At 48.8% G+C, this 26,917-nt stretch overlaps 1 protein-coding gene across 3 annotated transcripts in view; it reads left to right on the top strand.

The window, feature by feature from the left end:
* The first annotated feature begins 3,753 nt into the window (after positions 1-3,753).
* Positions 3,754-26,917, top strand: part of LOC144668886 (uncharacterized) — a 130,448-nt gene continuing 107,284 nt past the window's right edge. For 2 of the 3 annotated variants that reach the window (XM_078531363.1, XM_078531347.1), the window contains exon 1: positions 3,754-3,933. The gene's annotated coding sequence lies outside the window, so the exon portion shown is untranslated. Of the gene's footprint in view, positions 3,979-26,917 lie in introns of all 3 variants that reach the window. The other variant, XM_078531354.1, reaches the window with a different exon arrangement.

Genomic DNA, 26,917 nt, shown 5'->3' with positions numbered 1-26,917 from the left:
TCTACTACTTTAATACCTTCATCAAAAATTTCAATCAGGTTCATCACGTCTAGCGATGTGGGTTCAAACCCCACCACAGCAGCTGGTTGAATTTAAAACTCAATTAGTAAATCTGGAATTTAAAAGCTAGTCTCAGTAATGGTGACCATGAAATTATCATCGATTGTCACAAAAACCCATCTGATTCACTTATGCCCATTAGGGAAGGAAATCTGCTGTCCTTACCTGGCCTGGCTACTTGTGACTCCAGACCCACAGCAATGTGGTTGACTCTTAACTGCCCTCTGAAATGGCCTAGCAAGCCACTCAATTCAAGGGCAATTAGGGAGGGGCGACAAATGCTGGTCTTCCCAGTGACACCCACATCCCATGAAAGAAAAAATAAAAATCATGCACGGCCTATTATTTATATTATCTATTTATTATCTATAAAGAATGTTTGTATAGGCCACAAACCTACTCTAATCTTCAGCCCGAATATTTTACTGTCATGTTTCTTATTTCTCTCTTCTGATTTCATTACTTTGCGTCTTTTAGTTTTCTCCTTTCCTGCCATGCCAAATGCACATCTTCTGACTATTACTCTGCTCTCCCCATTTATTTGTTTTCTGAATTATTATTTATGCTGCTTCTTCCACACCTCCCCTCCTCCACCTTCGTATTTACTACTTTAATGTCCTTGTGACTGCTCTGTTCAGCCTTTCTGCTAGAACCTGGTCCCAGCCTTGTTCAGGGAATCCTAACAGTAGCATAGCATGGTGCTTATGGTACTAGGCTAGCAGTTCAGAGGCCTTGACAAGGAGATTTGAGTTTAAATCCCACCATGACAGCTCGGGGATTTAAATTAAAATAATTATTAAAATCTGGAATTTTTTTTAAAAGTTAGTCTCAGTAATGGTGACCATGAAACTAATGGAATGTTGTGAAAATCAATCCGGTTTACGAAAGTCCTTAAGGAAAGGGAAGGGAATTAGTCATAGTCCATGAGGGACCATAGGCATCTCTCTCTGTTAGAGAGAGAGAGACAAGTGGTTACATAGCTTGGGGGGACACTATTCCACATCAAGCATGGGGTAAGGCAAGGGGGCAGGCCTCCATGAACTACCATAGCCCGTATGGTGATTCAGCACATGCTGTTGGCATTATTCCGCGTCACACTCTAGCCATCTAGTCGCCTGAGCTAACTGACCCCCACTGGGAAGGAAACCTGAAGTCCTTATCCAGTTTGGCTTGTATGTGACTCCAGACCCACAGCAATGTAGTTAACTCTGAATTGCCCTGTGAAATGGCCTAGCAAGCCGCTCTGATGTATCAAGCCACTCAGCAAAAGTATTTTTAAAATTCATTCATGGGATGTGGGCTTTACTGGCTGGGCCAGCATTTATCGCCCATCCTTAGTTGCCCTTGAGAAGGTGGTGGTGAGCTGCCTTCTTGAACCGCTGCAGTCCATGCGGTGTAGGTACACCCACAGTGCTGTTAGGAAAGGAGTTTTAGGATTTTGACCCAGCGACAATGAAGGAATGCTGATATATTTCCAAGTCAGGATGGTGAGTGACTTGGAGGGGAACTTCCAGGTGGTGGTGTTCCCATCTATCTGCTGCCCTTGTCCTAAATGGTAGGAAGGTGCTGTCGAAGCAGGCTTCCTGCAGTGAAGGTGAATTCCTGCAGTGCATCTTGTAGATGGTACACACTGCTGCTACTGTGCGTCGGTGGTGGAGGGAGTGAATGTTTGTGGATGTTGTGGCAATCAAGTGGGCTGCTTTGTCCTGGACAGTGTCAAGCTTCTTCAGTGTTGTGGGAGCTGCATTCATCCAGGCAAGTGGGGAGTATTCCATCACACTCCTGACTTGCACCTTGTAGATTATGGACAGGCTTTAGGGAGCCAGGAGATGAGTTACTCATCGTAGGATTCCTAGCCTCTGACCTGCTCTTGTAGCTACAGTATTTATATGGCTAGCAGTTCAGTTTCTGGTCAATGGTAACCCCCAGGATGTTGATAGTGGGGGTTCAGTGATGTCACTGAATGTCAAGGGGCAATAGTTAGGTTCTCTTATGTTGAAGATGGTCATTGCCTGGCACTTGTGTGGTGCAACTTGCCACTTGTCAGCCCAAGCCTGGATATTGTCCAGGTCTTGCTGCATTTGGACAAGGACTGCTTCCAGTTGAATACAAGTAAAACCAGACAGATCACCTGACATCAACCTAGGCACAGGATATGACAAAAGGGTGTTGTGCCTGCTTCCTTACTAACAGTGCTAAATTGCTGCAGCAGACTTTGATTTGGTTCAAATTATGCGTAATTTAGAGTCAGGTCTTTGCCAGCATCTGCAATGGATAAATGGAAAGAAACGAGGCAGATCTTGGCACCAATTGTAATGGTTGCATCTCCTGGCCAGAAGCAGCAGCCCGCTGCAGAGACATCTGCTGCTGTGCACGTCACGGGTATGGGGATTCTAAAAATCTTCCTTAAAGAGATTTTTAAAACTGGAAGAGACCGTGCTGCATACCTATACACATGGCCCTTTTATAAAGCACGCTAAACAGCCAAATTGCATTAAAAGGTTTTTTAAAAATTCACATGTGTATCTATTTTTAAACACCCTGGAAAGATCATTTGAACATTTGTTAAATGTTACAACTGTATTCACAAGCCTTCAGTGTTCTGCAATACAGCTGCTGCCCAATCCCTAACACTTTCAAAATCTGTTACTCCCAGTCTTACACCAGCAAGAAAATTGTCTAAGAAGATCAGTGCAATTTTCTGGGCAATTTCTGGGTATCTACCCCAAGACTCAGTGGATATCCGTATTTTAATGAGAATTCCTGGGACTGTTGGAGGAAAGATTGCAGCAATTCAGGCAGTGCAAACGGCCCGGCCGGAACTTTAAACTTCCCTCAGATCCGCCACACCTATCCACACACCGGGAATTCCGCAGGGCTCTGGTGCGTACCTCCCAACTTCGACGACACGGATACCGGAAGATTTGGGCCCTGGTTACATCTCTAACTTTTGCCACTTCTGGCGGAAGGGATGTTGAGGTGAAACGTTAAACTCTGGGCCGAGTTTTCCAGCCTTGGTCCTGTCGGATAACGCGGCGAGCCATTCAAAAGCCCATTGACTTTGGCGGGACTAGAAAATCCCGCTGGCGGAAGGGGCTGGAAAATTCCCGCCTCTGTTCCTCTCTCCACATATGCTGCCAGACCTGCTGAGTATTTCCAGCACTCCCTGTTTCTATTTCAGATTTCCAGCATTTTTCTTTTGCATGTGGCTGTTATATTTCAGGGGTCTGTGGACATGGACCTCTAAAACTCTTTGGATTACTACTGTTCCTAGGCTTTCATCATTCAAGTATTTTTTTATATATAATTTCAGAAGCCATGGTATCAGAGTGGAAGCTAGACATCCTCAATCCCAAGGGAAGAAGATTTTTTCTATAAATGGCATAATGAAAACGGAATTGATCAAAACAGTGATTCCCTTCTACTAATAACAGTTCAGGGAAGCTCTCAATGGCCTCTTGTCCAGTCTGAACCATGCAGGATTGATCAAGTTGTCTTATGTCGGCTAGAGAATATTAGTGAGGGCAGGGAGGAGCCTGGCTGTGCTGCTGCCCCACGCCAAGTTCAGATAAGCTAGCTCTCCCAGCTCGATTAAGCGGGGAAGGGGGAAGAAGCCAGACAGTAAGTATGTCATTAGTAAAGTAAAACATAATTTAAAAAAAACAGTTCAGTGGAAAGATGATGGTCGGAAAATAGCGGCGCCTGAAATGTTACGTGTTGGCACTGCGAGATCTCCGCCAAGATTTTTTTCTCTTGCGGGAATGGAGTAAATTATTATTATTTTTGAAAAAAAATATACCGACGCGTCCGCAGCTGGACGGCAACACGCCTTTTCAGGAAGTACAGCGCTGTCGTGAAGTGGATTTCCGAAAGGTAGGAGCTCCTTTTGCAATTCAGAGATATTTCTAACTTTCTCGTGTGTGAATGAAGTTGATGTACCTTTGCAATGTGTTTGCGGGGATGAAGGGTACATCTTTGGGATTTTGTTTTTTTTTTAAGCTAGCATTTCCTGAGAGATGGTGTTTGTACAGTAACTCACATTCTCAGTTGCGGCTTGGGCATGTCATAACACATTATTATCAATTATTAAACTGAAGTGAACTTTATTGAAATGGTATATAAGAAAATTGGTGTTGAGAGGACCGTGATTGCGAGTTTATTTTAAAGTGTGACCTTTTGTGGGGAGAAGACTGGAAATTACAAACATTGGGCAAGATTTTTTTTTCCCCTCAGTCAAATAAGAGTGGTGGAGAAGCGAATATTATTTTTTTGTGGGGGTGAGGGGCGGGCGTTTAACAATTGGTGATCGATGGTTAATGGAAGGTGGAAAATTTGAGTCTAACGATAGTGCAATGGAATAGCCAATTCTGGAACTTAAATGAGAAATTCCGCAGCAGATGAGCCAAGGCAAGGAGTTTTTTTTAACATTTTGCATGTCATTGACGGTTCATGTATATCTAAAGATCGTGACATTTAGCAGTACCCCTCCACAGAGCTGGCACTGCTCTAGTAAAACAGTAAATATTTGTGGAAACAAAGGTGGTGATAAATGGTGTGTTTCTGTACTGGCGTGCTTTTTAATTGTTTTGCTGGTCTATTAATTGCTGCGGCTTATTGTGCAAATCGAGCAGCTTAAAAACGGCTGTGAAAGTTCAAGGACCGAATCACTGAATTTTAACGGCACAGAAGGAGGCCATTCGGCCCATCGTGTCTGCACCGGCTCTCCAAATGAGCATTGTGTCCTAGTACCATTGCCCTGCCTTTCCCCCGTACTCCTGCACATTGTCTCTATTTAAATAATCATCTAATGCCCTCTTGAATGCCTCGATTGAACCTGCCTCCACCACACTTCCAGGCAGTGCATTCCAGACCCGAACCACTCGCTGTGTGAAAAAGTTTTTTCTCACTTTACATTTGCTTCTTTTGTAAATCACTTTAAATCTGTGCCCTCTCGTTCTTGATCCTTTTATGAGGGGGAACAGCTTCTCCCTATCTACTCTGTCCAGCCCACTCATGATTTTGAACATCTCTATCAAATCTCCTCTTAGCTTTCTTCTCTCCAACCGACCCAACCTCTCCAGTCTATCCTCATAGCTGAAGTTTCTCATCTCTGGAACCATTCTTGTAAATCTCTTCTACATTCTTTCCAATGTGATCACATCCTTCCTATAATGTGGCGCACAGAACTGTACGCAATACTCCTGCTGAGGTCTAATAAGTGTCTTATTTAAATTCAGCATAACCTCCTTGCTCTTGTACTCTATGCCCCTATTAACTAACTGCTCTCTCCACCTCTCCTGCTATCTTCAGTGATCTATGCACATATACACCCAGGTCTTTCTGCTCCTGCACCCCCCCACCCCCTTCAAAATTTCACCCCTTATTTTATATTGTCTGTCCATGTTATTCCTACCAAAATGCATCACCTCACGCTTCTCCGCACTGCCACTTGTCTTCCCACTCTACCAACTTGTCTATGTCCTTTTGAAGTTCTACACTGTCGTCCTTGCAGTTTACAACACTCCCAAGTTTTGTATCATTCCCAAACTTTGAAATTTTCCCCTTCACACCAAGATCTAGATCATTAATATATATCAGGAAAAGCAAGGGTCCCAATACTGACCCCTGGGGAACTCCACTACAAACCTTCTTCCAGCCCAAAAAATATCATTGACCATTACTCTCTGCTTCCTATTTTGCAGCCAATTTTGTATCCACATTGCTACTGTCCCTTTTATTCCATAAGCAATAACTTATCTCACAAGTCTGTTGTGTGGCACTGTACCAAATGCCTTTTGAAAGTCCATGTGCATCACATCAACAGCATTACCCTCATCGACCTTTTCTGTTACCTCTTCAAAAAACTCCAGCAAGTTAGTTAAACATGATTTCCCCTTTAGAAATCCATGCTGGCTGTTCCTTATCAACGCATATTTTGCCATGTGACTACTAATTCTATCCCAAATAATTGTTTCTAGAATCTTGCCCACCACTGCAGTTAAATAATTACACTTACACTCTAACTTTCTTTCTACTCCTTTCTGTTTTACCCATTCACAACATAGCTTGGCTCTCCCTATTTAATAGATGGGGCGGGGTGATAGAACTGTTTACAGTACTTTCAATTCCTTCTAGTTGCTTGGATTTCAGGCCACCATGTCATTTCAACATTCTCTAAGCCACTCTCCGAAATTTCTCATGTCTCCCCTCTCCTAATCGACTATTTGTGTTGCTCCTTGTTGTAATGGCTTCTTGGGAAGGGTGGTTAAAAATAGAGCTGGAACCCCCAGAGGTGTCGGGAGATGGGTTTGGTTGCGGGAAGGGTGTGGGGGGTGTGGTGAGGGGTGGGGGAGAGGAGAGGGCTTGGGTAGCAGCAGGGGTTCTGGGGCTCTGAGCAGAGAACTGGAGGGCCAGCGGAAGTTGAAAGTCACTGCAGGGTTCAAGGATGGGGGTCAGAGGAGTGAGACTGGGAAATAGGGGTTGGGCTTTGCAGTATGGGGCTATGGAATAACGTTTTGCGATTGGGTTTTCAGGGGATTAGAAGGTGGTGTGCAAAAAGGGGTCAGAAGGGAGTGATAGGGCCAGGGGAACGGGGACTGAGGATTTGATTGGGGCAAAGAGAGAGAATCGGGTGGGTGCAGGGTCTACCTTTCTTGCAGAGGCAGTACAGTGGTGAGTGAGGCCAGAAGAAAGAGGAGCAGATAAGAAAGGGGTAAGTGAAATCTGGGGACTTTGCTGGGGGTAAACAGTGAAACATTTACACTGCCTGTAGGGAGCTGTACACCCTGATTTATAGATTGCAAGATCCAACCACTGTTGTTTGCACTGAGCTGAGAGAGGAGGGAAGCAGCAAGACCACAGCCAGAGACCCAGCTCTCTCAACTACTCTCTTTGGCTGTGATCCCAGGCTGCACACTCCTCCTCACTCAGGATCTCAAAGTTTGTAGTTAAAGCTCAGGTCTAAGCTATAATCAGCAACATGGGGAACAGCTAAACAATGGGATTCGAGGGAGAGACCGGCTGCCTTTGTATTAGGGTTCCCAACCCTGTTGGACTGCCCTAGAATCTCCAGAAATTGAAGATTTATCTCCTGGATGCTACTGCCAGCAACCAGGAAGAAAAATCTAGGGGAGGGGGGGGAAGTGGTTAAAAACAGTGCATTTTGCCTTTTCTTTTAGCACTTGTTTATTAGTTAGAAGAAATATTGGACATTGTGGGGGAGGGGCTGTTTTATCAGGTGGGGCGGTTGGAATTGGGAGATCAATATGACCAGCCAAAGTTGGCAACTTTGCCTAGCGGCAAGGGTTATTTTTATAAACTAATTTTGAGTAACATTTATAATGCCTTGAGGAGACATGTATTTTAGTTTGAAATGTTTGGAACATTAGTGAGATGGATTTAATACCTTTTCTCAAATGTAAATGTGAATGGATTTGGATTTACTTCCGGTGTTTTAAGTTGCCCTGTTTTGTTTTGCTTTGCTTTAATGTTGGTCAGTTAATGGGGCATGTATTCTTGTTTAGCATCCCGCCTTCATTTTAAAGTAATTTCGCACCAGTCTAACATAGGGTAGTGTGACCCTGATCGCCATTTTGGAGCAGCCTCTCCCACTCCCTGACCCCTGCTCTCACTGCCAGCCCTCCAGTTCAAAGTCTCCTCTGCTCCTTGACCCTCTCTCTCACTGCCGACTTTCTGGCTCACACCTTAACTGCTACCTCTCGCCATTCATCTCCAGAGCCCTCACCCGCAGCAAGGGTTCAGGGGAGGGAAGTGGTAAAGCAGAAGAGTCAGGGAGGTGGAGGTTCGGTGAAAGGAAGGATTGTTAGGAGGATGGGTCAGGGAGCGGCAGAGGCCATGAGCCTGGCAGATCGGCAGCGAGTGGGTGTATTAGGGTGCAGGAGAGGCCGTGAACCAGATGATTACAGCGGGGAGGGGGTCAGGGAGCAGGACATGTGGCAAGTGGAAGGTTTGGGAAGCAGGATTGGCGGTGAGCAGGAGGTAAGTAGGACGTTAGCATATTTCTTTTATTTTTAAATTTAATTTACTTTAAAAGTTATTTCATTTACCAATATAGGAAAGTATTTCAACTTAAAGGGTACCTATTTTTTTTCCTGATGAGAAAGATCCTACAAAACCTAACCACAGCTTTTACATTGGTTTTAATGAGAAAATCTGATTTGCTTAAAGTTGCATTTTTCAAGAACGCAACTTTAATTGAGGATTTACTGCATGCCAATCCTGCATAGCTTACTTAGTAAATCAAGCTTAGCTTTGGTTCTAGGCTTTTGTCTTGTTGGGTCTAGTGCAAATATGAAATTGAAGTTCTTTATTTGGATGGGAATCTTCCCCTCAATGGTTAAAGAGTGTATTTTTTAAAAATCATACTGTTTGTGGAAAATATTGATTTTGAGATGGTGATAAAAATCTGAATTTCACATTACAGTAAAGTAACAAGGTGTAATGAAAAGAGAAAATGCTGGAAAAACTCAGCAGGTGTAGCAATATTTGTGGAGAGAGAAACAGAGTTAACATTTTGAGTCTAATATGACTCTTGGTTCAAAAGAATTAAGGTTACAAAGCCTCCAGAAGTTATAAAATTAGTGGACATGGCGAGGGGATGTGGTTTGTGAAGGCAGTATGACTGATAATCAAACATCATTCCAACAGATTCTGAGTCTGCTCACTTTCCTTTGACCCAGCGAGGTGATGAGTCATGGGTTATGTCAGATAGTCGATAGTGAGTGTGGGGTTGGAGCAGTTGGAGACAGAGGTGGTGACATCTCGGAACATAGCCAACCAGAGATGGTGATCCTAAACTCCACTAAACCATTCTTTAAAACAGAATCCAGAGGAGAGGGATGGACGCAAAAATCTCAACAAACAATGAATATACATCAATCACTCAGTAAGATGCTGATTTATTGGTGATTTTTGTTACAATTACCCAATTATTATGACTTCAGGGCAGTTCTTTTAGAGTCTGGTAAAGTGGAAGCAGCTGAAAGACGGGATTGGAGGGGGAGATTTTCCTGGTGGCCGGGATTTTAGTGATTAAAACAATCACCAAGATTTAGGCTAAAATAAAAACAAAATGCTGGAGATCTGAAGTTAAATCAGAAAATGCTGGAAATGCTCAGCAGGTTTGGCAGCATCCATGGATAGAGAAAGAGAGTTAACGGTTCGAGTCTGTATGACCCTTGGCCCCACACGTCCGCACATAAAATGACGCGTGGTGATGTCGGGCGAGCGTTCCGACGTCACCACGCGCCATTGCGATATTTTGCTGGGCAGGCGCACGATGAAGTCTGACACACGCCCGCCATTAATTAATGGGCTAGTTAAGGCCCATTTGTCTTCAATCGACGCCAAATTTTTGGCGCCCTTGTGATCTTGGGGTCAGCGCATGGATGCAACGGGCAGGCGGGTAGGAGACATTTGTATTAAGCTCATCCACGGGCGGGATAAGAGGGCTCAATGAGGTCGTGAATCTGCTCTGAGAAATATTTATTGATGAAAGTTTTTCAAACTTGCCTGTGTGATCTGCAGTACTTCAGAACGCATCCCAGCAGCTTTTTCTGGGCTCATAACCTTCAGGTCAGCACTCTGCAGTGAGGAATCTTTTCCGGACTTGCAGGTCTCTGGAAGCCTTCCCTTAGCCTGGGTATGGGAGCTGATCTGTCCACTGAAGGCAGCTGCTCTGAGGAGGAAGGGAGGGCTAGAAGCAGGAGGAGGCCAGGAGTGCACAATCAGCCTCCAGGGGAGGACAGGCGCAGGCACAAGGGGTGCAGGGCCAAGAGGTAGTCCAAGGCGGAAGGGGTCGCAGAAGATGCCACTATCCTGCTGCCAGGCTATACAGGTGGCGAAGCAGCTACCTCAATATGTCTGAGGTGCAGTGCCGAAGGAGGCTCCGTCTCTCAAGGGAGACAGTCAACACTATCTGTCAGATGATTGGCCCTGAGATCTCCCCTAACTGTGTGGGTGGACACCCCATGTCAGTGGCTCTGAAGATCACAGCTGCCCTCAACTTCTATGCCTCTGGCTCCTTCCAGGGCTCGATGGGTGATCTTTGCGGTGTCTCCCAATCAGCTGTCCACACTTGTGCCAAGCAGGTGACAGACGCTCTGTTCAGGCGTGCATTGACCCTCATCCACTTCCGTTGGGACCAGGCAAGCCAGACACAGTGAGCCAGAGGCTTCACGGCCATTGCTGTCTTCCCCCGTGTCCAGGGTGCTATAGACTGCACACATGTGGCCATCAGGTGAGCCCGGTGCCTTCATCAACAGGAAGGGCTTCCATTCCATGAATGTGCAGATAGTGTGTGATCACAGGATGCTGATTGTACAAGTCTGTGCAAGGTACCCAGGCAGCTCCCACGACGCTTACATCCTCAGACACTCCCAGGTGCTGGGGCTCTTCAGTGCTCCGGCTCAGCTGGATGGATGGCTGCTGGGTCACAAGCGCTATCCCCTCAGAAGATGGCTCATGATGTCCCTTTGCCATCCAAGAACAGAAGCTGAGCAGCGGTACAATAGGAGCCACAGAACCACAAGGGCTGTGGTGGAGAGAGCCATCAGTCTTCTCAAGATGCGCTTCCGATGCCTGGACCGCTCAGGGGGCGCACTCCAGTACCCCCCAGATCGCGTCTCGGTGATAGTGGTTGCATGCTCCACTCTGCACAATCTTGCGCTGGAAAGGGGGGATGCAGCGGACGATGAAAACATTGACGCAGTGGCTGCGGCTGCACATGATGAATCCAGCAGTGATTCCAAGGATAAGCATGCACAGGGAAATGCTGAGGGGATGGATGCTGACCCGGGACTACTCCAGGGAGGCAGGGACACCCGGGATGCTTTAATCCAATGAACCTTCAGCTAGCACAACACAGATGGATCACCAGGATGAGCCTGGGCTGCCGCCTCAATCCTCAACACTTAAGTGCAAAATCTGCCAGGTCAGCAGCACTAACTAAGGGCCTTGTACATAAAGCTGAATGTCCAACAAATCACTTATTACACTATTCTCAAATATACACATGCAGAAGAAACGAGGCACCCTCAGCCATGGTCACACATCTGGCATTTAATGTGTGAAGCAGAAGAAGTTATGACAAAGAGAAAACAATAGTGTTAACAATCAAAAATAAATCATAAGGACCTCATCTTGGGCCAACACAAAAGCACCAGTGAAAAACCCATGGTGTGCCTAAGGTGCCTTATGTTTACGTTTCCGGGTGCTACGTCTTGGTTCTGCCCTATCTCTCAGAGTGGCATTTGAGCCAGCCGGCTGACTCTGCTGTCCTGTTGGCCTTGATGACCTTGGCAGTCATCCTCTGGCCCGTGGAGCCTGTGCTGGCCCCGCCTGGGAGGGAGCAGCCAGTTCCGCAGCTGACAACTCCCAAGCCTCACCGGATGATATGGTCACTGGGGGAGGGGCGGAGGAGCAAGGACAATTTCAATAATTGAGGCCTTATGATTGAATTTGGGCCTACTGTTTTAGCAGGAGTCCTGCAAGGTGGTGTGGTGAGAAATGCAGGAGGTCTAAACATGAACTGGATGTACAAGGTGAGAGGAAGCAGTCCTGCACCGCCCAGCTCCACAGAAGAAGCAATAAAAACATCTTACACTGCCACTTCTGCAGCAGTTCCTTTTTAAGGACTTTATGTAGAACTGAAATAAATGGTCATGCACAGCTCCATCCTTTATCCAAACATTTTCCAGACGTCCTGAATCAGGCACAGGGTCCTTCTTTTCATATTTAAATTGATCTAGTACTAATTTCAGGTAGCCACAAGGGATGCCTAAAAACAGCGAGGACCTCCTGGATCAGATTAAGACCTCATGCCTGTAGAATAAGGGGTTAACAAAAACGTGTGATATGTTAAGGAGTAACATCACAGGAAGTGATGCAATGTCACATGATCTTACACTCTCTTGTACACCTCATGGCAAGATGAAGCCATAGTATGATGTTTCTTATTAAAGTTAGTGTTTTCCTTACATCAGCAGACTCTGTGAATATTCTGTGTCAGCACGAGACCAAGAATATTATAATGCCCAGAAATTGGTTTACATTGTTCCTGATTTACACCCAATAAACAGGCAGAATGTTGCCAACAGTTCCTGCCTTGCTACACCAAAATAACTTTGTGTCTATGGTCCACACCAAGTATTAGAATGTTGGATAAGCCCAGCATCCAGATCCTTCTGGGGAGAGATTTACACAACATATTGTGCAAAAAGCGCTTGTCGATTCAACTCCTGAAATTCAGCTTTAATTGTAATATTGCCCTCATTCTCCCACCAGAGGGAATTGTTTCTCAATCCCATTAGCATATTTTGATTAGTTTACGCACCTGTGCAATCTTCTTTGGTGAGTTACCCACCTGGATACACAAAAATTCCTTCCCCCTTCTAGTTTTTGCCAGATAGAAAGTATCCCAATTTGTCTTCCTTGGATCTTGAAGTCAAATTTGTGGATACTATAACCAGTGCATAAACTCACTGAGAGAAGTGGTGATCTGTGCTGGAATTTCACAGGGAGAGCAGCCAAACCACCAATGGGGCAAAATGGCTGCTTCCACCATTTTATACAGAATTCCCACTGCTGAAATTAAAGAGATTGAGAGAACCCTTTAGAAGTGCAGGACAAAGTCTCTGTGTGGAAAAGAAAGCTGCCAGGGCCTGGGTTTGAAGAGGCACGAATATTGAAAACTATGGAATGGATCTTCCTGCAGATTCTTCCACACATCAGGAATGTTGCTGTGAGAGTAATTTTGGTGACTTCCTTTGCTACTTTAGCCTCAGAACAAATCTTTGCACATGGAATATTAAATTCACTGGGGGAAGAAGTGCACTGGAAGATAAGAAACCACCAGAGTTTCTAAAATGATAAAGTAGTTTAGATCACTTATCGGTATTGAAACCTCAGATTTATTCAGAACCGAATAAGGTTTTAAACCTGTTGAGCAGTGTTTTATATAATTGTTTGGTTTTATGATTTACAACAAAGCTGATATTTGGATTGGAAGAAATCATGCCTGGAAGGAATTATTTACTTTAGATCTTTTGTATAGCCAGCATTGTCATACACAGTTCTACAGCTGCAATGGCAGCAAGGGCAACTTGCTAACGTTTCTGCTCCATGAGCGTTGGTTATCAATTCTTGGGAAGTGGTCTGTTGTGGCTCGTTGCCCTGCTCACCCTTCACCTAAAATGCATTATAGCCAGTGAAGTTTTCCTACTTACTCTTGGGATGTGAGCATCGCTGGCAAGGCCAGAATTTATTTCCTGGGAGTTCCAGGATTTTGACCCAACAACAATGAAGGGATGCTGATATATTTCCAAGTCAGGATGGTGTGTGACTTGGAGAACTTGGAGGTGGTGGTGGCCTTTTCTGACAAAAACAGTGCTCACTTTTGAAATGTTGCTGTTGTAATGTAGGAAGCGTGGCAGTCAATTTGCATACACCAAGTTCTCACTAACAGCAGTGTGATAAATGACCAGACAATATGTTTTGGTGATGTTGGTTGAGGGATAAATAGTGGCCAGGACACGAGGGACAATTCCCCTGCTCTTCTTCAAAATAGTGTAATGGGATCTTCTACATCAGCCTGAAAGGGCACATGGAGGCCGGATTTAATGTTCCATCAGAAGGGCAGAAAAACTGTACCAACAAATTGAGGAAGTGGGAGGTGTAACTGGACACCAGAAGAATTTGTAATTTGATCCAGTCAGGTATAGAAAGGCATAGCCATCTTATAAATAAAACAGAAAACACTAGAAATACTCAGCAGGTCGGGCAGCATCTGTGGAGAGAAATGGGATTAACATTTCGGGTTGCTATTCTTTCGGCAGAAGTGGCGAAAATTAGAGATGTAACAGGTTTTAAGCAAATGCAGAAGCAAGGAATGGAGAGAAAAGAAAAGAACAAAAGGGAAGGTTTGTGATAGGATGGAAGGCAGGAGAGTTTTTTTTATATATATTTGTTCATGGGACGTGGCCGTCACTGGCTGGGCCAGCATTTATTGCCAATCCCTAATTGCCCTTGAGAAGGTGGTGGTGAGCTGCCTTCTTGAACCGCTGCATTCCATGTAGTGTAGGTACACCCACAGTGCTGTTAGGGAGAGAGTTCCAGGATTTTGACCCAGTGACAGTGAAGGACATGGGGATATATTTCCAAGTCAAGATGGTGTGTGCCTTGGAGGGGAACTTTCAGGAGGTGGTGTTCCCATGTGTCTTCTGCCCTTGCCCTTCTAGATGGTAGTGGACGTGATTTGGAAAGTGCTGTCTAAGGAGCCTAGGTGAGTTCCTGCAGTGCTTCTTGTAGATGGTACACACTGCTGCTACTGTTTGTCAGTGACAGAAACGATGATGGTGTGAGCAATGGGGGGTGGTAATGGACAGATGATGTGTCTGGGGAGCTGTACGTGGCCACTGCAGAACTAATGGCCTGAATCTTACAGTCAGCGGTAGAGCAGGAACTCACATTGCAGACTGTGTTTGAGACTGCGGCCTTGTCTTTTTAGGCTGCAGTCTTAGGAGCTTTCTGTTCCAGCTGCAGTGTGGATCCATTGATGAGGTGAGCAGAGGGTCCAAGTGATGAGACACAATTGCAGTAATGGAAGCAAAGTCCCCTTTCATGTCACAAACTGAAACAAACACCACTTGAGTTCTGCCTTTAGTTCCATGACTTTGTGTTCTTGAATGAATCCGTCATCTATTTAATTCGATGTCTCCTCACGCACAACACAGCTCAGCCCCCTCTGAACCCCAGCTCACCACCTAGTTCCATAGTCTGGATGGCTCCTGTTGGGGGTATGGGGGTGGTGTGGGTGTGAGCAGAGTCGGCAGTATGAGTGAAGGGGTGGTCTGTGTCGGCGATGTGGTGGGGGTGAGCAGAGCTGAGGGTGACAGGGTCTGATAGAGCTGCATTCCTGAGCAGGACAGGGATGCTCCCATTGGAGGCAAGAATACAATAAACTTATGGTACATGGCTGACAGCGCTACTTGCAGAATCAGAAGAGGCCCTACAAAATATAGTAGATCAAGTAAAATCTAGAAGTTTAGAATATGGATTGAGTTTGAACGCCAAAAAGGCAGAAACAATGGTAGTTAGAAGGAATACATTAGAAGGAACTAGATTGAAGGTGTATGGTGTCACACTGGAACAAGTAGATAAGTTTGTTTATTTAGGACAAATGATATCAAGATGGCAAATGTGGTTCTGAAGTCAGAAGGGTAGAGACAGCCAGAAGTAATTCTGTGATGATGAAGGATGTCGCAACAAGGAAGTAACACACAAGATGTTCCATTCTACCCACTTTCCTCAGAAACCTGCGCAATAGGTAAAGATCTGTGGAAGAAAATGGAAGTGTTTGAAATGTGGATACTATGATATTGTACAGACCATAAGACCAATGAAGAGATGTTTGAAACTACAAGAGCAAAAAGAACTCTTTAAAAAGTGACTCCAGAAAAAAAAATGTCAGTATTTCAACCATTTGATCAGAGCTAGAAGCTACAGAGGTTTCTTCTAAAGGGCAATGTGGAGGGCAGCAGAGAGGGGTCAGCCGAATTGTAGTTGGGTGACAGATGCCACAGAGTGGTTGCAGATGAAATACAGTGGATGTGTGAGGATTGGGCAAGACAGACCAGTGTGACATACCACGACAGCAGATCTCCTGGTATGAGTAGCTACACAGTACAAGCAGCAGCAGGAACAGCTCGAAATAAATCAGGGTAAAAACCCATGTGAGGCCCAGGCAAACAGCCCGTGTTTACTTGCTGACAAGACCGTTGGTATGGGCTCCCACTGAGCTATTTCTGGGGAACAGCAAAAGTTGCAGGTTCGGGCTGAAATTGGCTCCCCTAAACTTCTGATTCAGTGGCAGCTCTCAGTAACAGTAAATATCTCAACGTTCACTTCTAATTGGGACTGGGAGATCTGGGTCATTAGGAACACCTTCTGTCTGTAATAAATGGGGTCAGCAGCTTTGATCTGAAATTGTTGAACTCTGGAAAGCTATGAGATGCCTGATTTAATGACGAGCTGCCGTTCCACGAGCTTTCAGTGAATTTCATAGGAACCTCCACAGTGTAGGGGGCTGAGGGCAGAGTGGTCAGTGAGACAGAGAATTAAGGTAGCAAGTTACCAGCAAAGTGATTCCTCAATCTGCATTTGGTGTCCCCAGTGCAGAGGAGAATGTTTTGAGGCGCAAATTTGTTGCTTATTCTTTCACGGGATGTGGATGGCGCTGGCTAGGCCAGCATTTATTTCCCTTGAGAAGATGGTGGTGAGCCACCTTCTTGAGCCGCTACAGTCCATGTGGTGTTGGTACAAATAGAGTACAGGTACCGGACCCCATATCCGGGAATCTCGGGAATGGACGTGTGCCAGATTTGGGAATTTTACAGGTTTTGGGTCCTAGGCCTAGTGTGTACAGTGCACTTATAAGATATGAAATAAAGTATGAGAAATAAAGAATGAAAGGGTTTTATTTATTTTGTTTTATTATTTTATTCTTTTACATTTTTTATTTCCACAAATTACAGCTCAACCGAAGAAGAGTCAGCATCAGAAGGAACATCTAGGGTGGTGGCTGTTGTACAGACACATGCTGGGGTGGTTGAATGTTAAGGCTCTGTCATACTTCCCCTTTTAAACATGTTCTGCAGTTTCAAATATGTGGCCTTTCTTTCAGGAACATCTCTTGTATTTTGTAGACCCACATAACATGCTGCTTTGTAATGAAGCTCGACTGCTCCATCCGGCGAATCAATTCCTCTGTAATGCCTATGCGCCTGTCAACAAGACACTTTTTCCTCTTCATCCAATGTACCATCTTCATCGTCATCATTATCGTACTCATTCACTTTATTCTTATTCATGACCCTGTCACATATTTCACTGTCTGTGAGTTGGAGGTGAACCAGAGCATCATTGTCAATATTCAAACAATCTTCAACAGCTTCTTTGTCAGATAACTTGGCTTCAGCAGCATCATTGTCAATATTCAAACAATCTTCAACAGCTTCTTTGTCAGATAACTTGGCTTCAGCACGTGACAAACCTTTCACATATGCCAATAAATCTTCAACATCTTTTTTCTCCCCAGACACTTGGAAACCGCTAAAATCAGGTTCAATTTCATTGTCACTATTTAGGAACATGGTAAAAGACCACAAGTTGTGCCATCCATTTATCAAAATATCTTGGCATACATTGGCCCAGGCTTTCCTAGCACTTGAGTGCATCTTATACATTGAATTCTTTTTGGAATTCTTTAAATCCCAGGCCTCTGTTGCATGCAGTGAGCATTCAGCCTTATACCTGGTCTTGAATGCCTGCAGAATGCCTTTGTCCATGGGCTGGGTGAGGAATGTACAGTTGGGAGGCAAATAAACTCCAAAAACATTGTCTCTGATGAGGAGTTCTGCATTGGAATGTGCAGCACAATTATCAAGGAATAACATAATCTTGCAGCTCCCAGGAAGACCCACAGACCGACAATGCACCCTAGCCTCAGGGACAAAATAGTTCTCATACCAATCAAGGAAAATTTGTCCAGCCATCTATGCGTGCTTATTGGCCTTATGAACAACAGGAAAAACCCTGATCCCCTTGAAAGACCCAGGATTCTGGCTTTTACCAATAACAAGCAATTTACACCTGTCCCTACCTGCTTAAACTTTTTATATCTTCCTGAGGAGCATTCACATGGTGTTGTTAGATCTAACCTTTCATGGAACACTTTCATTTGGGCCATGAGAAAGCGACCCAATGGATATTTCTCACTCCAACGCTGCCTGATCCACTCTAGTAACACTTTGTCTACATGGACAGTCATTGACTGATGGAATGTTTTCCTATTATCTATTAATTTGGGCACAATTTAAGTAAGTTCTCCTTTCACTTCTTCAAATCATAAATGGTCGATGTACCAACACCATACTCTTCACTCAATCTTTTCACTGAAGCACCCTTCTCTAGACGTTTTAGTAACTCCACTTTTGGCTTAATACTCGGTGACAAATGCTTCCTCTTGGCATTCCTGCCAGCCACGGGACTTCTTGCTGGTCTTTTTGACATGAAACCAGGGTCAATAAAGACTGGAATTGCAGAGGGACACATGTTTGAACTGTGTGTAATTGACAAGGGAATCGGTGGCGCCACCAAATAAAGCAGCAGCTCAGCGAAGTAATCTGCGTGCCAATTTCAAATTGCTCCCCAGGGCATCATTGTTGAGTGGAGAGAGTTTTCGGGACACCGGATAAGGGGTCTGGTACCTGTATACTAAGTTGAAAGAAGCACAGATGAAATTGCTGCTTCACCTGGAGGGAGTGTTTGGGATATTGGATGGTGAGAAGGGAGGAGAGAGAGGGCAGGTAAATAATAAGAGAAAATGCTGGAAAATCTCAGCAGGTCTGGCAGCATCTGTGGAGAGAGAAACAGTTAACGTTTTGAGTCTGTATGATTCTTCTTCAGAGCTAAAGAGAAGTAGAAATGCGATAGATTTTATACTGCTTAAGGTTAGATGGAGCAGCTGGAATGAGATAGAAGGACAGGAATAGGTCAGAGGGAGGGCAGGTGTTGTACATCCTGCGCTTGTACAGAAAGATGCTGTGGAAGGGAGTGGGGTGATAGAGTGGACTAGTGTTGAGGAGGTATCAATCCCTTTGGCCCTACCCGCCCCCCCCCCCCCCCCCCCCCCCCCCCCCACTTCAGCCTTGCAATGTTTGGTGGTGGCATCATGCTGGGAGATGGTGGAAATGGCAGAGGATGATGTATTGAATGTGGAGGTGGGTGGAATAGAATGTTCTAACTTCAGATTTCCAATAGTTAACGCTTGTGAAGCCAGTGAGTTGTAAATTATAGTGACTTTTGCAAGAAATTCTGAGGTCAGGGTCTAGTGCATACATGAAATGTCTCTGCTAAAGTCAATTAGAGGTTGTTGTGCACTCAGTTGTTGGGACAACTGACAATCGACATACTCCTACAGTGATGTTAGTATGGGGGATGTCTTGTTTCTTGTTCCAATGATGCCCACAGGCTGTTGACATTGTAGCTGAGCTAATTTTATTGATAACACATTTTTCCAACTTAAACAAATATCTGCAGTAACTGAATTCTATCATGACAGGATCTAACATGTGCTATCTGACCTTCGACCCCCAGATAAGTGATCCCCCATCTAGTAGAGAGCACAGTATAGTATCTAATACTGGAGTCCACTATCCCCTGCAATCAACTATTATCATAACATTTCCCCTTTTTTTGAAAAAAATTATATAACTCAAGTACGCAAAGTCTCTTATTTATTCTTTCTCATACTGTTTTGATCAGTCTGTTTTTACTCATCTCTGTATCACTTACTCATCTCTATCTCGGGAGAATTTTATTGTTGCCCTCGCAATGTCATCCCGCCCCATTTAAATTTTCAGAATGCCGGAGGCACAGCAAAATCAGCTGCTGATTGAGGCCTTAAGGTGGGCGGGCAGGCCAGGAGCCCCGGTGGCAAACAGATAAAATATGAAACCTCATCCATGGGCGGGATGAGGTTTCATGTAGGGTTTTTAAATTTTTAATAAATTTATTATGTTAATTATGAACATGTCCCATCTCATGTTATATTTTTAATATTTTTAAAAGTGTCAGCGATCTCCCTGAGGCAGCACTTAGCCTCAAGGAAATGTGCACTCTTTCGTGCGCATGCACAAAAGAGTGCACTCTCGCTTTTGGGGAATTCCCCCTCCCCACCCCGCCCACACAGGAAGCGCATAGTGCTTCCCACACTGGCGTAAAATGGTGGCGGGGCCCGCTTCTCCGGCAGGGATCGGCTCCCTGCCTGCCGGAGATTGGGTCAGGCCCGCCCACCCAGCAGGGAGAAAATTCTGCCCTCTGTTTTTTTTCACAATTCTTCCAGTGGATGTTCTGAATGTTGAGAGAGATGATTTTGAAGGACAAAGGACCTTCTCCAGCTCTGTGCAACTATCACCCCTCACATAGTTTTCAGGACTCTCAGGCTTTGTCTGGTTATCTGTTGCTTCACTGGTGCATTCTGGTTTTTGATCTTCAGCTACACTTTCTGGTTCAGAGCAGGATTGCATTTAATTTGTTTTCCGTAAGAATTTCTGGTTTCTCCTGTACTGTTGTCTGTTTGGAGTCTGCACTATGTAAGACCTTGGTTCTCCTGTGATTCCTGTGACAACAGCAGGATTCCAGATCCCTTCATGCTGAATCCTCACTGTCTCTCCCATGTTCAGGTTAGGCAGAGGTCAGGCGCCTCGATCAAAGTATTGTTTCTGCTTCTGCTGTCTCAGTTTGAGCAGGTCCTGTAGGCTGTAGCTCACTGGCTGTGGAAATAACAGTTGGGACGCATTTGGAAGCTTAGTTCTTAGTCTTCTCCCCATCAGGAGCTGTGCTGGAGATGATCCAATGCCCCCTAATGGAGTATTCCTGAAATCCAGCAGAGCCAGGTAGGGGTCCCTTCTGGCCGCCTTTGCCTTCTTCAACAGGTGTTTTAAGGTCTGCACAGTACATTGCGCCATTCCGTTGGATTGTGGATATTTGGGACTTGACGTAGTGTGGCAAAACTCCCAGTCCTGTGCAAATTCTCTGTCCCCCACATCTCTCTCTCTCTTCCCCACATCTCTCTCTCCCCCTTCTCTCATCTGTCTCCCCCCATCTCTCATCTGTCTCCCCCAATCTCTCATCTGTCTCCCCCCATCTCTCATCTGTCTCCCCCCATCTCTCATCTGTCTCCCCATCTCTCATCTGTCTCCCCCCATCTCTCATCTGTCTCCCCCCATCTCTCATCTGTCTCCCCCCATCTCTCATCTGTCTCCCCCATCTCTCACCTGTCTCCGCCCCATCTCTCATCTGTCTCCGCCCCATCTCTCATCTGTCTCCGCCCCATCTCTCATCTGTCTCCGCCCCATCTCTCATCTGTCTCCGCCCCATCTCTCATCTGTCTCCGCCCCATCTCTCATCTGTCTCCGCCCCATCTCTCATCTGTCTCCGCCCCATCTCTCATCTGTCTCCCCCAATTTCTCATCTGTCTCCCCCCATTTCTCATCTGTCGCCCCCCACATCTCTCATCTGTCTCCACCCACCCATCTCTCATCTCTCTTCCCCCCCATCTCTCATACCTCTGCCCCCACCATCTCTCATCTCTCCTCCCCATTTCTCCCCCCAATCACTCTCCCCCCCATGACTCTCCCCCCACTTTCATCTCTCTCCACCTATCTCTCCCCCTATCTCTCATCTCTCTACCCCATTCTTTGTCCCCCCATCTCTCATCTCTCCCCCATCTCTCCCTCCATCTCTCATCTCTCCCTAACTCTCTCTCTCTCCCCATCACTCTTTCTCCTCCCATCTTCTCTCATCTCTCTCCCCCTCTTCTATCATAGCCCTCCCCATCTCACATTTCTCTTCCCCCATATCTCTCACCCCATCCCTCAATTCTCTCCCTATCTTTCCCCATCTCTCTCTTTCACCCATTTCGCTCTCTTCCCCCCTCTCTCCCCCATCCCTCTGCCCCCATCTCTCTCCCTATATCTCTCCCCAACTCTCATCTTTCTCCACCGAGTCTCATCTTTCTCTCATCTGTCTCCCCCATCTCTCATCTGTCTCCCCCCATCTCTCATCCGTCTCCCCCCATCTCTCATCTGTCTCCCCCCCATCTCTCATCTGTCTCCCCCATCTCTCATCTGTCTCCCCCCATCTCTCATCCGTCTCCCCCCATCTCTCATCTGTCTCCCCCCCATCTCTCATCTGTCTCCCCTCCCATCTCTCATCTGTCTCCCCACCCCATCTCTCATCTGTCTCCACCCCCATCTCTCATCTGTCTCCGCCCCCATCTCTCATCTCTCTCCCCACACCATCTCTCATCTCTCCTCCCCATCTCTCCCCACCATCACTCTCCCCCAATCACATCTCCCCTCACTCTCATCTTTCTCCCCCTATCTCTCATCTCTCTCCCCCATTCTCTGTCCCCCCATCTCTCAACTCTCTTCCCCCACCTCTCATCTCTCACCGACATCACTCTCTCCCCACCTCTCCCTCCATCTCTCGTCTCCCTATCTCTCTCTCTCCCCATCGCTCTTTCTCCTCCCATCTTCTCTCATCTCTCTCCCCCTCTTCTATCATAGCCCTCCCCCCATCTCTCATTTCTCTCCCCCCACATCTCTCATCTCACTCCCCCCATCTCTCAATTCTCTCCCCATCTCTCATCTCTTTCCCCCATTTCGCTCTCTTCCCCATCTCTCCCCCATCAATCTCCCCCATCTCCCTCCCCTATCTCTCATATCTCTCTCCCGCACATCTCTCTCTCCCCGCCATCTCAGATCTCTCCCCACCATCTCACATCACACATCTCTCCCCCGTCTCTCGTCTGTCTCCCCCCGTCTCACGTCTCTCTCGCCGCCCAGCTCTCATCGCTCTCCACCAATCTCTCATCTCTCTCCACCCATCTCTCTCCACCCCATCTCTCATTTCTTTCCCTCCATCCCTCATCTGTCTCCCTCGTCTCTCATCTCTCCCCCCGTCATCTCAGATCTCTACCCCCCGTCTCTCATCTGTCTCCCCGTCTCTCGTCTGTCTCCCCTGTCTCTCGTCTGTCTCCCCACCTCTCGTCTGTCTCCCCCGCCTCTCGTCTGTCTCCCCCGCCTCTCGTCTGTCTCCCCCGCCTCTCGTCTGTCTCCCCCGCCTCTCATCTGTCTCCCCCGCCTCTCGTCTGTCTCCCCCGCCTCTCGTCTGTCTCCCCCGCCTCTCGACTGTCTCCCCAGCCTCTCGTCTGTCTCCCCCGCCTCTCGTCTGTCTCCCCCGCCTCTCATCTGTCTCCCCCGCCTCTCGTCTGTCTGCCAACTCTCATCTCTCTCCACCCATCTCTCATCTCTCTCCCCAGTCTCTCATATCACTCTCCCCCATTCTCTGTCCCCCCCCATCTCTCTCTCTCCCCCATTTCTCACCTGTCATCCCCACCATCTCTCATCTCTCCTCCCGATCTCCTCCCACATCACACTCCCCCCATCACTCTCCCCCCCCATCACTCTCCCGCCCATCGCTCTCCCCCCATCATTCTCCCCCCACTCTCATCTCTCTCCACCCATCTCTCCCTCATCTCTACCCCCACCTCTAATCTCTCTCCCCCATCTCTCATCTCCCTCCCCCATCCATCATATCTCTCCCCCATCTCTCTCTCTCACCATCTCTCTCTCTCTCCCCCCACAGCTATCTCTCTCCATTTCTCTCTTCCCCCCCATTTCTCTCTCTCTCTCCCTCATCTCTCCCCGGTCTCTCCCCATCTCTCCCCACCATCTCTCTCTCTCGCTCTCTCCCCCCCATCTCTCATCTCTCCCCCCCATCTCTCATCCCCCATCTCCCATCTCTCCCCCCCATCTCTCATCTCTCCTCCCCATCTCTCCCTCCATCTCACACTCCCCCCATAAGTCTCCCCCCATCTCTCATCTCTCTCCCCCATCTCTCCCTCTCCCCCATCTCTCTCCCCCATCTCTCATCTCTCTCCCCCATCTCTCATCTCCCTCTCCCCATCTCTCTCTCCCCCCACATCTATTTCTCCCCATTTCTCTCTCCCCCACCCCATCTCTCATTTGTCTCCCCAACTCTCATCTCTCCCCGGTCTCTCATCTCTTCCTCCATCTCTCTCTTCCCCCATCTCCCTCCCCCATCTCCCTCCCCCCATCTCCCCCCTCCCTCCCGCCCCATATACCTTCCCCCCATCTCCCTCCCCCCCATCTCTCTCCCTCCCCATCCCTCTGCCTTCCCATCTCTCTCCCTACCATCTCTCTCCCCCCATTTCTCTCCCCCCCATCTCCCTCTCATCTTTATCCCCCACAGCTCCCTCTCATCTCTCTCCCCCACTCTCATCTCTCTCCCCCATCTCCCTACTCATCTCTATCCCCCACATCTCTCTCCCCCAAATCTCTCTCCCCCATCTCTCCCCCCACCATCTCTCTCCCCCCATCTCTCTCTCCTCCCCATCTCTATCCCCCATATCTCCCCGCCATCTCTTTCCTCATCTCTCTCCCCGCGCATCTCTCTCTCCCCATCTCTCTCTCCATCTCTCACCCCCCATCTCTCTCTCCATCTCTCTCCCCATCTCTCCCCCCCATCTGTCTCCCCGCCCATCTCTCTCTCCCCATCTCTCATCTCCCTCTCCCCATCTCTCTCTCTCCCCCCACATCTATTTCTCCCCATTTCTCTCTCCCCCCCCATCTCTCATTTGTCTCCCCATCTCTCATCTCTGCCTGGTCTTCCCCTGTCTCTCATCTCTCCCCCCATCTCTCTCTCTCTCTCCTCCCATCTCCCTCCCCCCATCTCCCCTCTCCCTCCCACCCCATATACCTTCCCCCCCATCTCCCCCCCCATATCTCTCCCTCCCCCTCATCTCCTTCCCCCTCATTTCCCTCCCCCTCATCTCCCAACCCCCCCCATCTCTCATCTCTCTCTCTACCCCCATCTCTCATCTCTCCCCCCATCTTTCATCTCTCTCCCCATCTTCCTCCTCCCCACCTACCTACCCCCAACCTCCCATCTCCCTCCCGCCCCATCTCTCCCCCCACCATATCTCTCTCCCCTCCATCTCTCTCCCTCCTCCCGTCTCTCTCCCTCCCCCCCATCTCTCTCCCTCCCCATCTCTCTCCTCCCCATCTCTCTCCCTCCCCATCTCTCTCCCTCCCCATCCCTCTGCCTCCCCATCTCTCTCCCTCCCATCTCTCTCCCCCCATCTCTCTCCCCTCATCTCCCTACTCATCTCTATCCCCCACATCTCTCTCCCCGTCCATTTCTCTCTCCATCTCTCCCCCCATCTCTCTCCCCCCATCTCTCTCCAACACCATCTCTCTCCAACACCATCTCTCACCTCCCCCATCTCTCTCCCCCCCAACTCTCTCCCCCATCTCCCTCTCACCTCTATCCCCCCCATCTCTATCCCCCCCATCCCCCCTGCCCCATCCTCCCCTCCCCATCCCTCCTCCCTCATTCCCCCCTCCCCTTCCCCCCTCCCTCATTCCCCCTTCCCTCAACCCCCCTCCCCATCCACCTCCCTCATTCCCCCTTCCCTCAACCCCTTACCTCAACCCCCTCCCCCCCCCAGCCCCCTTCCCCCCTCCACCATCCCTCAACCCCCCTCCCTCATTCCCCCTTCCCTCAACCCCCCTCCCTCATTCCCCCTTCCCTCAACCTCCCTTCCCCCTCCCCCCAGCCTCGTTCCCCCTCCCCCCAGCCCCCTTCCCCCTCCCCCAGCCCCCTCCCCCCTCCCCAGCCCCTTACCCCCCTCCCCCAGCCCCCTTCCCCCCCCCACCCCCTTTCCCCCACCCCCTATCCCCTTCCCATCCCCCTCCCCTTCCCATCCCCCTCCCCTTCCCATCCCCATCCCCCTCCCATCCCCCTCCCCTCCCATCCCCCTCCCATCTCCCTCCCCCTCCCATCCCCCTCCCCTTCCCCCCTCCCCTTCCCCCTTCCCCCCCTCCCCTTCCCCCTTCACCCCTCCCCTCCCCCCCTCACCCCTCTCCTCCCCCCCCCCTCCCCTACCCACTCCCCTCCCCCCTCCCCTCCCCCCGCCCCTTCCCCCTTCCCCCCTCTCCTCCCCTTCCCCTCTCCCCTTCCCCCCTCCCCCTTCCCATCCCACTTCACCCCCTCCCCTTCCCATCCCCCTTCCCCCCCTCCCTTCCCCTCCCCCCTCCCCTTCCCCCCCCTCCCCTCCCCCCTCCCCTTCCCCCTTCCCCCCCTCACCTTCCCCCCCTCCCCTTCCCCCTCCCCTTCCCCCTTCCCCCCTCCCCTTCCCCCCTCCCCTTCCCCCACTCCCCTACCCCCCCTCCCCTTCCCCCTTCCCCCCCTCCCTCCCTCTACCCCCTCCCCTTCCCATCCCCCTTCCGCCCTCCCCCCCTCCCCTACCCATCCCCCTTCCCCCCTCCCCTTCCCTTCCCCCCTCCCCTCCCCTTTCCTACCCCCCTCCCCTTCCCATCCCCCCCTCCCCTTCCCATCCCCCTTCCCCCTCCCCTTCCCTCCCCCTTCCCCCCTCCCGCTCTCCCCCCCTTCACCCCTCCCCCCATCCCCCCCTACCCCTCCCCTCCCCCTCCCCCCCCTCCCCTCCCCCTCACCTCCCCTCCCCCTTCCCCTCCTCTCCCCCCTTCCCGTCCCCCTCACCCGTCCCCTCCCCCTCCCCTTCCCCTCCCCCCTCTCATCCCCTCCCCTCCCCCTCCCCCTCCCTCCCCTCCCCTCCCTCCCCCCTCCCCATCCCCTCCCTCTCCCACCCCTCCCCCTCCCACCCCTCCCCCTCCCTCCCCTCCCCTCCCTCCCCTCCCACCCCATCTGTCATTTGGCTCCCCATCTCTCATCTCTCCCCGGTCTCTCATCTCTTCCTCCATCTCTCTCTCTCTTCCCCCATCTCCTTCCCCCCATCTCCCCTCTCCCTCCCGCCCCATATACCTTCCCCCCATCTCCCTACCCCCCATCTCTCTCCCTCCCCATCCCTCTGCCTTCCCATCTCTCTCCCTCCCATCTCTCTCCCACCCATCTCTCTCCCCCCATCTCCCTCTCATCTCTATCCCCCACAGCTCCCTCTCATCTCTCTCCCCCCCGTCTCATCTCTCTCCCCCATCTCCCTACTCATCTCTATCCTCCACATCTCTCTCCCCCAAATCTCTCTCCCCCCATCTCTCCCCCCCCATCTCTATCCCCCATATCTCCCCGCCATCTCTCTCCTCATCTCTCTCCCAGCGCATCCCTCTCCCCCCATCTCTCCCCCCATCTCTCTCTCCATCTCTCTCCCCATCTCTCCCCCCCATCTGTCTCCCCGCCCATCTCTCTCTCCCCATCTCTCATCTCCCTCTCCCCA

Source organism: Cetorhinus maximus, chromosome 2, assembly GCF_964194155.1.
Source record: "Cetorhinus maximus chromosome 2, sCetMax3.hap1.1, whole genome shotgun sequence".
Classification (NCBI taxonomy): Eukaryota; Metazoa; Chordata; class Chondrichthyes; order Lamniformes; family Cetorhinidae; genus Cetorhinus; species Cetorhinus maximus.
This window is presented reverse-complemented; position numbering and strand designations above follow the sequence as displayed.